Raw genomic sequence first — 14110 nt, forward strand, 5'->3', positions numbered from 1 at the left:
GGACTCCAGTCCCCCAGTCCCCCCCTGATGGCTGCCCTGCACACACCTACAATTTATGTGCAAAATATGCTTCAACTCTTCTGTAATGGGAGTAGTGGTGGAGTGTTGTCAGGGGCGTAGACAGGGATGTGCGTACAAGTACCTGGAACCAGGCATGTCTGGAGCAACCAAGCCTGTCAGAGAGGCAAGGTCATGCCCCTATATTGTGGCCGGGTATGGCTCATAGGGTCGACAGTAACTAGGTCATTACGTCGACCACCATTGGTCAACAGTGACTAGGTCCACACCTGCAATAGGTCGACATGGTCATTAAGTCGACATGGAACAGGTCGACATGTGTTTTTCTTTTTTGGGGTGTCGTTTTCTTCATAAAGTGACCGGGAACCCCAATTAGTGCACCGTGTCCCCTTGCATGATTTGCTTCGCTCGCCATGCTTCAGGCAAGGTTTCTATTCCCAATCGTAGTCCACGTGGATCGAAAGGATGAAAAAGTAAAAAAAAAATGAAAAATTTTTGTGAAAGCCTCATGTCGGCTCTTTCAAGTGTCGACCGTTACCACGTGTACCTATTTACCATGTCGACCTAATGCATGGTGACCAATAGTGGTCGACCTAATGAATGTCGACCTAACTGCTGTCAAACTAAAAACTGGATCCCATTGTGGCCACAGCACTGCAGCGGATCTAAGCCACACACCCACACACTGTGGCAATACCCCCCCTAATTGCGCCTTATATGTTTCTTGGCACCCCCTCACCGCAGTGTATCTTTGGGACCCCAGCTCCCAGTGAGGTGTTTCAGCTGGTGTTGTTCTCCTCATGCCCTCCCCTACCAGCTGTATGCATCCATTCGTGTGTCTTCTTGTTTGCCCAGTGTGGTGTAATGCACACTCAGCACATTTTGTGGTCTTTCAAACACCCCTATAAAAGAAGTCATCACCTAGTTTTACAGTTTCGCAGGTTCTTTGGAATTTGGGGACAGTAACCTGCTGAACCTTAGGACCACCATCATTGCTCATTTAAACCTTAATTGTGTTTCTCCTAAAATACTACTCAGTTCTGCTTTATATAGCGTTAAATTAGTGAGGGGATATCAGTGCTGCTTTTATTACACGTGTCCCTTTTGTGAGTTTGCAGGTTTTTATTACATCAGTTGAAATGCGCTTACAAATGCACTATAGAAGTGTAAATGGATGGTGCAAAGTGCATCCCACTATGAGCACTGGAAGAGAATCCATCTCTGGGACCTCACAGGTAGAGGAGAATGTTAGGCCTCTATACAGAGGCAGAAGAGCTATATGCAATCCCGTCAGGCAAGAAACGCACCTGTATATGTACCTTCCTCACCCTATTACTTACACAGTCATGTCCCTGGGTTATCCAAAATCAAATCTTCATTCTTAACATTCAGACAAAAGTAGATACACTCATTGCCTAATCCAGGAGCACCACAACGTTTTTAGTTTGGGCAGGGGGGAGATCCACACCACCTACCTGACAGAGGGATAGATAGATAGATAGATAGATAGATAGATAGATAGATAGATAGATAGATAGATAGATAGATAGATAGATAGATAGATAGATAGATAGATAGATAGAGATATCTCTTTCTATATATCTATCTTGGGGGGAGGGGTGCTGCGAGAAGGTGTAGCAACCGGAAAGGGGATTATGTAGATGGTGGCTGCAGAGAGCCCCAAGACCCAGTACATTGACTGGTGGTGACTCTCAAATATTTTTAGGGGGGAGCCACCACAAGATGGAACTGTTCTATTGCTGCCTCAGACATGCCTATTTCACTGAACGAGAGTTCCATCAATGATCGGATCACTCCATCCTCACTTTCAAGTTCCGTAACAGTGTTACGGCGCATGTGCAATCTGCAATTGCTGTCTACAATGCATACGCAGTTTTCAGATATCTGTGCAAGTCAGAATCGGGTCAGAATGGTCTACTTTGCAAACTCATATCCAATTGGTAATCTTTTGCTGTATACTCTTTCTAAAAGACTTAGTGGAGGAGACTTAGCTCCTGCAACCTTCATGGTCGTGGTGAGACCACCATGTCCCAATCCCAACATCATCACGCATGAATTTAGTGCAAAGTGCTTGTCATACTACACTGATGATGACCACAATAGAGAGGACGCAGGAAGCCGCACCCAGAGGCCTCACTGCCGCCTCCCCAGGAAGATAGCAAGAACTGCAGGATTGGTATCAGTTAGAATTAGAGATTGCAAATATTGCTGCATAAAGTGACTACGATCTATTCTGAGCAGAAATGCTTTGAAGTGTGAGCTAAAAACTCTTTGGGGTAGAATCAATTAAATGTGATGTACAGTAGGCACGCTGCAGGCAATGAGCCGTTGGGACCGCATGCGAATGCTGGTAACGGCACCCTATATCGCCCCTACATTGTGTATTTTACCCCCATAAGTGTGCTCAGGAAAATACACAGTGTTTGGCTACCGTATGTACGGCGTATGTAACATGTGCAGAGAGAGTTAGATTTGGGTGGGGTGTGTTCAAACTGAAATCTAAATTTCAGCGTAAAATAAAGCAGCCTGTATTTACCCTGCACAGAAACAATATAACCCACCCAAGTCTAACTCTCTTTGCACATGTTTCATCTGCCCCACCTGCAGTGCACATGGTTTTGCCCATTAGAGAAAGATTTTGCTTTTGCAATCCATGCTGAATTAGGCCCAGAGTTAATAGAATTTGTCGGCAGATAAGAACCACTTGGCCCATCTAGTCTGCCCCCTTTTTTTTTTTTACATTATTTTTATCTCTAACCTTATTTGATCCTTATTTCTTTGTAAGGATATCCTTATGTCTATCCCATGCATGTTTAAATTGCTCTACTGTCTTAGCATCTACCACCTCCGATGGGAGGCTATTCCACTTGTCCACTACCCTTTCAGTGAAATCATTTTTCCGCAAATTTCCCCTGAACCTCCCCCCCTCCAGCCTCAGTGCATGTCCTCGTGTCCTATTGCTTCTCTTCGTTTGGAGAATGTTTCCCTCCTGGACTTTATTAAAACCCTTGATATATTTGAAAGTTTCTATCATGTCCCCCCTTTCCCTTCTCTGCTCCAAACTATACATATTGAGATTTCTTAGTCTTTCTGGGTATGTTTTGTGATGTAGGCCATGCACCATTTTAGTTGCCCTCCTTTGTACAGTTTCTAATGTATTAATATCCTTTTGAAGATATGGCCTCCAGAACTGAATACAGTATTCTAGATGAGGCCGTACCAATGACCTATACAGTGGCATTATTACTTCTTTCTTTCTGCTGCTGATTCCTCTCCCAATGCAGCCAAGCATCTGACTAGCCTTCCTCATTGCCTTGTTACATTGCTTACCTGCCTTTAAGTCATCTGAAATAGTGACTCCTAGATCCCTTTCCTCCTCAGTAGTTTCCAGTATAGTGCTATTAATACTATATTTAGCTTTAGGATTTTTGAGACCCAAGTGCATGATTTTGCATTTTTTGGCATTAAACTGTAATTGCCAGACTCTTGACCATTCCTCTAGTCTACTTAGATCCTCAATCATTTGTTTTACCCCACCTGGTGTGTCTACCCTGTTGCATACCTTTGTGTCATCTGCAAAAAGGCATGCTTTCCCTTTAATGCCATTTGCAATGTCACCAATAAAGATATTAAAAAGCACTGGTCCAAGTACAGATCCCTGGGGTACTCCACTGGTAACATTTCCCTCCTGTGAATGCACTCCATTTACCACAACTCTCTGTTTTCTATCCTTCAACCAAGATCTTATCCATTCAATAATCCTAATATCCAATCCCAAACTTTCAAGTTTATTTAGCAGTCTGCGATGTGGAACAGTGTCAAAAGCCTTACTAAAGTCTAGATAAGCTATATCCATGGCTCCACCTTTATACATCACTTTAGTCACACAATCAAAAAAGTCAATAAGATTTGTTTGACATGATCTCCCCCCAGTGAATCCATGCTGTTTGGGATCCTGTAAATTGCCGGATTTGAGATAATCTACAACTCTTTCTTTTAAGAGTGTTTCCATCAATTTCCCTACTACTGATGTAAGACTCACTGGTCTGTAGTTGTTTGCCTCTTCCTTGCTTCCACTTTTGTGCAGTGGGACTACGTTTGCTCTTTTCCAGTCCTCTGGAATTACTCCTGTAGCTAATGACTGGTTGAATAAATTTGTCAATGGTGCTACCAGCACCTCTTTAAGTTCTTTTAGTATCCTTGGATGTATCCCATCTGGCCCCATAGATTTGTCCACTTTCAGCTTTGAGAGTTCTGTTAGGACCTTCTCCTCTGTAAATGTACTTGTTTCATTTTCCTGAATATCCCTGCAACTTAACTGTGGCCCCTTCCCCTCTCTTTCAGTAGTAAATACTGAGCAAAAATAATCATTAAGATGATCTGCTATTAAATTGTCTCCTTCAACAAAACTCCCAGTGTCCGTCTTTAGTTTTATAATTCCGCCTTTTGTTTTTCTCCTTTCGCTTATATACCTAAAAAAAGTTTTGCCTCCTTTACCCACTGACTGGGCCATTTTCTCCTCAGCTTGTGCCTTTGCACATCTGATTACCTTCTTAGTCTCCTTCTGTCTAACAAGATATATCTCTTTGTCTTCATTATTTTGTGTCTGCTTATATTTCCTAAAAGCCATCTTTTTTGCTCTCACAATATTTGCTACTTCTTTTGCAAACCACACTGGCTTCCTTTTCCTTGTGTTTTTCCTAACAGTTTTGATACAAAGGTCTGTTGCCTTCAATATTGCACATTTTAATGTTTCCCACCTCTCCTGCACTGCTTCCAAGTTCCTCCACTCTGCCAAAGAATCGCTTACACATTTTCCCATCCCTACAAAATCAGCCTTCCTAAAATCCAACACCTTTGTTTTTGTATGGGACGAGTCAGTCTCTGTCTTAATGCTGAACCATACTGCTTTATGATCACTGGATCCCAGGTTTTCACCCACTTTTACGTCCGATAATCTGTCTCCATTTGTAAGTATTAAGTCTAATATTGCGTCTTTCCGAGTGGGCTCCCTCACCAATTGATTGAGACACTGACACTCGGGGTGTGACATGTACTGAAATGCATTGGGCATTCCTGGGCAGTGACTGGGAGGTGGCTATTCAGACACATGGAGCTGCACCATCTTACGGGCGTGGTGTGGAAGTTTCATGGGTGTGTCACATAATAAGCTCCGATGGTTGCGTCCAGTGGCAGAATTTACCTATAGTCTGCAGGGCTCCAGCCCCCTCTCTGCCATCAGCAGGGACTGCCTAGCAGTGGTAGTGACTTCCAGTTGGAAGCGCTTCCTGCCAATCACAGCCAGACAGGCAGTCACAGGGAGGCAGGGCCGGTTTAACAGCCTTGTAATACCTGGGCAAGCAATATACTGGGGCCCCTACCCACCCACTCACGGAAATAAAAAAATTCATAACATGCCCCTCCTACAGTCCCACACCATCTCTCCACATGCTTCCATACAGTGAATGGTATCCAGCACTCTGATTGGTGGATAGCTTCAGCCACCCACCTGTCAGCATACTGCCAGCTATTCACTCTCTGGCTGCAGGCTGGTAGGCAGGTAGAGAGGCCTAGCCCACCCCTGCTTGAAGGCCCCTAGAGTTGAGGTGCCTGGGCAGCTGCCCAGTGAGCCTATAGGTTAAGATGACCCGTCCAGGGAGATGTGATTTCTCCCCCTGGGACTTCCAGTCTGGACCATGATAGCAGATAGAGCTTGGGAAGCCATTCCACAACTATTATGGCAGCCCTATCTGGCTTCTGGGGGCTGCAGCTGGTGCAGTCCCTAGAAGCCAGAGTGTAGTACCTGGCAGTGCCAGCCTTAAGCCCAACTCCTAGATGTAGACACTGCCTTCTGCTGGACTTAAGCCCCACCCCCAGTTATGTCAGCCATCGATCAACGGGAGGACAGGGAGGAGGTGTAATCAGCCAGACACGATGCAGTCCCCCCCAACCAGACAGGTAAGAAGTCGCCGTTGGTTGCATCTAAAACTGCACCAAGAGGGTTTGTTACATCTAAAGATGCATAAAGTGGGTATAACAGCTCTTGCACGTTCAGATGTACTGATGTATACCAGGTGAAGGGCTTACACTAGTCTTACCATAATGTCACAAATGCGACTGCGTTAAAGACATTAAAGCGGTTGCATCAGCGTACTACTCTAGACATCCCCTAAAATTTCATACGAGTACTGTTAATAGTGTACACTGTATTATAGAAACATCCATTTAAAGCCTGTACCATTTCCATCCTTTACTTAGAAAGGCAATGTCTAAATCATGGCAGTATAAATATATTATTTTTTGGATCATTTTGTTTTTGCCATATCTGAGCTACGTTTTGCTACAATGGCATACTGAAATGGAGCAGACGTCTTTCTTTCTCCGTGTATTTTAAATTTAAGTTATAAAGCTTTCTTGTATATGCAACAATTAAAGAAGCCACAGTGATGCTTCTTCCCCATTGGCTAATTAGGGTTAAGCAGTGTCAAAGCGTTAGGTCTAAGTAGCTAATCAGGGAAAGTATACCTCTTGTTGTCAAGCCTTTTTTTTCCCTTTGGCAGAAATCCTTTCCTATCTAGGAAGAACGGAAAGGAATGCATTCCATACACTGTGCACCTCTTCACATGCAAAACGTGTGGACATATGGCTCATCTCCATCTTTGGGGGGAATGCTCTGTCTAAGGTCCTCCCAAAGTTTCAGATTGTATGACAAATCACGTCCTAGACTATCACAGGCAGAGAGGCTGGAAACCTTTGCATCATTACACCCAGACAACAGCTTTATTAGGCTGAATAGGAGGTTTGCAGCCCGGCTAGCTCAGACACTGACCTCTACTTCTCAATTTCCCCATTGTTTGTGTACGGCAAGTTATTGCTGTCTAAACCATATGGGTCTTTTTAAACGACTGAGAATAGAGATTGCAATCTCCAATTTTGTAAACCAGTTAAAATATAATTTTTCCTCCAAAATTGTAATATGTATCATTAAATAGACTTTGAAACGCTTTAAAAAAAAAAATGGTGAAACTTTTTTGTTAAGTTGTTAAGTCGTTATTTTATTATCGATAAGTATTTATTTACTTGCAAAAAAATATGCCACAAATTTAAATGGGCAGAAAATGTGTTCACTCAAAATGTATAATGTACATATATATTTTTTTTAATACATAGTCAAATACTTTGCTATATGTGTCTTATATGTTTATTATTTCTTACACAATAACTATTATTTCCCAATCAAGTGCTGTCACCTTCAGTCTCCACTTAAATTAGTGACTTATTAATAGAAATGTTCCTAAAAATATTATTTCAAATTAACTTCAACAGTAATAATAATAATAATAATAATAATAATAATAATAATAATATTAATAAAAACACTGATAACATGCATAAACAAATTTTGTAAATATGTTTTTTATTATTATTATTATTATTATTATTATTATTATTACTACTACTACTACTACTACTACTACTACTACTACTACTAATAATAATAATAATAATAATAATTGATTACATACATAAACTATATGAAGAGTTTAAAAAAAAAAGTATTTACATTTTTAAAAAAGTGTTATTTGTTATTGTTATTATGTTGTTTTTCTTGATTTTCTGCTTGCTTTTGTTTATCTTGTTCTTGTTTGTCTTATATATTATTTTTACATATACAAGTCTTATTTCCGAATGTAGGACTTTCAGCTTCAGTCTCCACTTATAGTATAAACTATTTCAAAGAATTGTTCCTAAATTTAAAAAAATAACTTCAACAATAAAAAAAATAAAATAATAATAATAATAATAATAATAATGATAATAAAAATAGTATTGATGACATACAATGCATAAACAAAGTTTGAAATGCATTTTTATTAAATTAATATGTCACTTGTGTTATTATTTTTTGTTATTGTTATATTGATATTATTGCTGTTCTTGTTATGTTTCAAAACTACTGTAAGTACTACTGTATATTGTTTGTCTTGAGCCATATACAGTACAAAAGTAACCACCACCTATTCCACCGAAGTTTGGTTTGACAAATAAACAATTGAGACAGGAATGGCAGAGCTCAAACTGGCATTCGGATAAAGGTTGTACATGATCCAAAGATAGGATGGAGAACACATAAGTCTTTTAAGACTCTAGTTTGCCCAGAGCTCCAACAGGAATAAAAGCCTAGAGATGCAGAGACTCTAGTGCTACAAGGAGATCGGTTTCCACAACTAAACTTTGTTTTGCTCAGATAAAGGGCAGTGCTCTCAGTGTGGAGAGCTGCATTGTTCCACAATCGAAGCAATGGAGTATAGAATGAATTACCATCTACAAGTAATGGTCCCGCACGCTTTTTTTTTTGCTCCCTTTAATGTCAGTAATAAGAAATAACAGAAGATGAAGGACAAAAAAAAAATCGCTCTTGAGTTGCGTGCTATTCTACATTAAAGAGAGGGGGGATGGGGGGACAGAGATTATGCCAAGGATTAACATTTTAAACTCCTAGCAGACTTTCTGACTAAAAGATCCTTGCTCAGTAATCGTATTACTGTCCCTAGGATTATTGGTTTACCACATTCAAAACTTGAATTTAAAATCAAATTAGGCAAACTTTTTTTTTTCACTTGCCAATTTAAGAATTTTTTTTTTTCAAGCCCACAGTGTTCCATCCTAAACTAAGAAAAAAACTAAAAAGACAGGCCAGCAGTGAGAACTGCTTTCATTTATTCTCACAAAGGCTGCGCCTAATTCCTGGTAATTTATCCCATATTAAAAGTTCTTTAAGTAGGGATGAACAAGAATCAAACACCTGCTATGCAAATTCGTAGAGATCCCAGCCCAGTTTTCAGGGACTTTTCTTTAGAGACAGGGGACAAAAAAAAAAAGCAAGTGATGTGCATTCACCCAAGCACAAATGTAGGGGCGAGTTTGTTGTTCATAGGGAGACGTGAAGTGAGCCCTGACAGATTGCTAAACGCTCCCTATACACAAATGCTGATATATTGACGAATCCCTGAACACCAGAGGGGTCTCTCCTTGTTCCTGAGAGGTATTAAGGGGACCATCAAACGTTTTGTCTCTCTGCCCTTGGAATGTGGCAACAGTCACAGGTCATAAATGAATAAATTGTTTGTCCATTGCTTTATGTGTCTATAGAGATTGCTGAATGCATTTACTATATATCTTTATCTATCTATCTATCTATCTATCTATCAATCAATCATCTATCTATCTATCTATCTATCTATCTATCTATCTATCTATCTATCTCCCTCTCTCTCTCTCTCTCTCTCTCTCTCTATATATATATATAGAAAGAGAGAGAGAGAGAGAGAGAGAGAGAGAGAGAGATGTATATAGATATATATAATATATAAATATGTGTGTATATACAATTATATATATATTAGTAAAGTGAATACATATCTATTCTTAAGGTGTAAGAAAGTAGATGCAAAGGCACACACACACACACACACACACACACACACACACACACACACACACGCGCGCGCATACACACTCACACACACCCCCCACTACCTTTGTGTTGCTGTGTGGTTGTTTACAGTCAATTATTTTGTTTAGTATTCGCATATGAGATATTTGTTTTTGCTGTGCTTGATAGCTTATAAATCAATCACTAGATGTAGTATATATTTGAAAGCAATATATTCACTATTATTTATTTATTACCTGATTCTTTTATAGCGCAGCAAATTCCGTTGCGCTTTACATATGGAAACAACAGTGCTAAAACAAACTGGGTAATAACAAACAGTCATAGAGGTAGGAAGGCCCTGCTCGCAAGCTTACACTCTATGAGTGTGTGTGTGTGTGTGTGTGTGTGTGTGTGTGTGTGTGTGTGTGTGTGTGTGTGTGTTTTTTAAGGGAAGACTTGAGTGGAAGAAGATACAAATCAGTCTGATAGAAAAAAAATCACTGTGCATGAAAGTGATGAATAGTGTGTAGGCTGAGCCCCCCTCCTCCTTTGGATAACATGGATTAGCTGTGTTTCAACTTCGGGAAATGGGGCATTTTCTCACGTGCCTCTATAAAGGACTTGTGAATCTATCTGATCCTATCTCGTGAACTTTTAATCCCCTTGAACAAGGAGATGTGGAAAAATCATCTCATACACAGGGCCCTGTCACGTTCTGCGTCACCAGTGGGCTAGACAGTAGGGATCCTCTCTCTCTCTCTCTCTCTATCTCTCTGCATAATGGAACCCGATGATTTCACTAATACAGCTCTAAACATCTTATAAAAATATTATTTCTTTATTACTTTACAGGGGCAATAAGGAGAAATGACCCTACCAGCACAGACAATTAGTGATGCCACCCTGGGCTACATTAATTACTAGCATCCTCCAAAATCTCTAATGTCTTTTCACTGTTTCCTTAAGTTCCTGTTGCATAATTCACAATACTGATGTGCATTTTCTTTTCATTTCGGTGTAGTGCAGTATAGTGACTTATTGTTTTTGTTTTAAATATTGATGCAGTAACACAGAAGAGTGTGACGGGATGTAAGTGTATGCTATATGCGCTATATTGCCTGGCCCATCCATATGTGGCAATAAATATGTAAACTTGCGAACAGGGCCCTCCTACCTCTATGTCTGTCTGTTTGTTTTTGCCCAGTTTTGTTCTATTACTGTTGTTCTAATTGTAAAGCGCAACGGAATATGCTGCGCTATATAAGAAACTGCTAATAAATAATAAATAAAATAAATAATTATTTATGATCGTTTCTGCATATATATTAAGTGTGTGGTACGCTGAATTTGTCTTTTTCTGGAATAGATAGATAGATAGATAGATAGATAGATAGATAGATAGATAGATAGATAGATAGATAGATAGATAGATAGATATGTAGATAGATAGACAGACAGATAGATAGATAGATAGATAGATAGATAGATAGATAGATAGATAGATAGATAGATAGATAGATAGATAGATATTCCACATACAATTGACAACAATATTGTTTTGTAATATTTCCATGTCCAAGTTTTACTAAATAATTCCATACATAAACAATTGTATGTTGTAATGTCTTTCTCTGGATTCAATAGATGGGGATGCATTTAAAATGCCGGCTGTCGGGATCCCGGCGTTGAGGAGACCGACACTGGAATCCCGACAACCGGTGAAATACCGACAGACGGAATCCTGACAGCTGCCCAGTATTCCCACTCGGCTGGTGGGTCCATGCCACCAACAGAGTGGGAATAGAACCTGTGGGGAGTGAATGGAGCCACTAGGACCAAAGCATGGTGAGCGCAGCGAGGCTGTGAGGGGACTCTCTGACTCGCTGCCTCACTGCCAGCATTCCGGCAGACAGGATGCCGCTGTCTGTATACTGACAGCCGGCATCCCATCTGCCGGTAAATCATACAGAACCCGATAGATAGATAGATAGATAGATAGATAGATAGATAGATAGATAGATAGATAGATAGATAGATAGATACATGGATATATAGATAGATAGATAGATAGATAGATAGATAGATAGATAGATAGATAGATAGATGGGTAGATAGATAGATAGATAGATAGATAGATAGATAGATAGATAGATAGATAGATCGGTCTATAGATGATATAAAGATAGGTAGATAGAAAGAATGATGGGTAGATAGATAGATAGATAGATAGATAGATAGATGGGTATATAGATCAATATATATATATATATATATATATATTGATTGATTGATGGGGATAGACAGATAGATAGATAGATAGATAGATAGATAGATAGATAGATAGATAGATAGATAGGTAGATAGATAGATCAATAGATAGATAGACTGATGGGTATATAGATAGATAGATAGATAGATAGATAGATAAATAGATAGATAGAAAGATTGATAGATAGATAGATAGATAGATAGATAGATAGATAGATAGATAGATAGATAGATATTCAACATTCAATTGACAAGAATAATGTTTTGTAATATTTCCATGTCCATGTTTTGCAAAACAATTCCATATTTAGAAAAAAAACTAGAGCATTACTTTCTCTCTCTCTCTCTCTCTCTCTCTCTCTCTCTCTCTATAAAGTGCAGCAGCAGATGAAATGATGCGTGCTCCCCTCTCGTGCTATTAGTCAGTGGTATAAAGGTTATTTCGTGGCGTAGTACGGGACAGAAGTAGCTCTCACTGAGCATGCTGTGAGTGTTTGAATAAAAATAACGGGTAAGGACTGTAACACGGGGTAAAACTGAAGAAGACAAAGGGTTTTTCAGAAAAGGGTTAGGAAAGAAGACATTGCAAGTGAAATTGAAAGGATGGGGAGAAGAGAAAAGGCCATTTACAATAGGACAATGCGTGTACTAATCGCTTTGATATATTATACAAACCAAGGGACCCAAAACATTGTGTAACTATTTATAAATGACTTCTTCACTCCTATGTATAATACGAGCTAAATAATAAAACGGCAGGGTCCTCTCTAAACTATTCCTAAATAGAGGGAGTTCAAAAGGAGCCAGAAGTGTTTGAAATAAATAATTAATGGTCGATGTTATGGTTGTCTCATTAAAACATTTTAATTGCTGCAAATGAAAAAAAAAAAAAAAACCACACCTGCACAGAAACAGATAGATTCTCTTTTTATCTAGATCTGAACAAACTACTTTAGCGACACAATAAAGAAATTAAAATAGAGGTGCAATGCGCAACACACATAGAGATCCACGTATAGGGTGGCGTTTAGCATTTGCGGAACCTTAAATGCTCGAATTAACTTGCTGTAAATTCTGTAAATCATTTTCAAAATATATATATATTTTTTTTAATTATATATTGAATTTGAAGCTTAAGTTGAGATTGTGGCCTCAGTATTCGCCAGTAGCAGCAGCAACATTGTATTTGGTTTAAAACCCTTTATAGCCTTAAGCAGTTGAACTGTAAACTGACTCCAAATCTTAATCATGGGGCTGATATGTCCTCTGGGAAAACACCTTCTGTCCATCTTTACGTTTTACCATTGAGAGCCTTAACGCTTGCCCTCTCCAAAACAGGACAGCCCCTCTCTGGGAGTCCCGAGTTACTGCATTGGCCACATGTATCATTTATCACAGTACCATGTTCAGAATGACTAATATGAGCTCTTAGGCAGAGCAGTCAGGTGATCCTGCATCTAAATGTGCAGCCCGCTGGTGATATCAGAGGACGGTACACACAGTTGTTATTATTATTATTATTATTATTATTATTATGTATCTGCAGCAACCTACAGTATAAGTCATATACATACAGTAGCAGCAGTGTAACTTGGCATCTTATCAGCACAGTGTTAATAGACATACTGGGGGTCATTCCGAGTTGATCGTAGCTGTGCAAAATTTTGTACAGCTACGATCACCTTTCCTAACATGTGGGGGGACGCCCAGCACAGGGCTAGTCCGCCCCGCATGTCAGTCCGCCCCCCCCCCTCGCAGAAGTGCAAAGGCATCGCACAGCGGCGATGCCTTTGCACTTCAGGAGTAACTCCCGGCCAGTGCAGCTTTAGCGAGCTGGCCAGGAGCTACTCCTCGCTCCCTGGCCCGCAGCGGCTGCGTATGACGTCACGCAGCCGCTGCGGCCCGCCCCCCGTTCGGTCCGAACATGACTGCGTTGGCTGGACCACGCCTACGAAATGGCGGCCAAACACCGCCGTTTCGCCCCCTCCCACCCATCGATCGCCTCTGCCTGATTGATCGCTGTCCTGCCACGGCCGTCGGCTGTCCCGCATACGCAGGCGCACAAAGGCGCCGGCGAATGTGCAGTAGGGACATGTTCGCTCTGCTGCGTGAAAACACAGCGAGCGAACGGGTCAGAATGACCCCTACTGTACCTAGGAGCGGGATGTGGTCAATTTACCTACAATCAAAATCCCAACTGTCAAAATACCGACAACCATTGACTGACGATCAAAATACCGACATGTTTTAATTGAAACTGACTTGTTCATACTTTACCATCCCAGTGGACCTGGGGGGGGGGGGGGGGTAGGGGGGGTAAGTCAGACCTGATCGCTAGGCTGCATTTTTGTACAGCGGGCGATC

Source organism: Pseudophryne corroboree, chromosome 6, assembly GCF_028390025.1.
Source record: "Pseudophryne corroboree isolate aPseCor3 chromosome 6, aPseCor3.hap2, whole genome shotgun sequence".
Taxonomy (NCBI): domain Eukaryota; kingdom Metazoa; phylum Chordata; class Amphibia; order Anura; family Myobatrachidae; genus Pseudophryne; species Pseudophryne corroboree.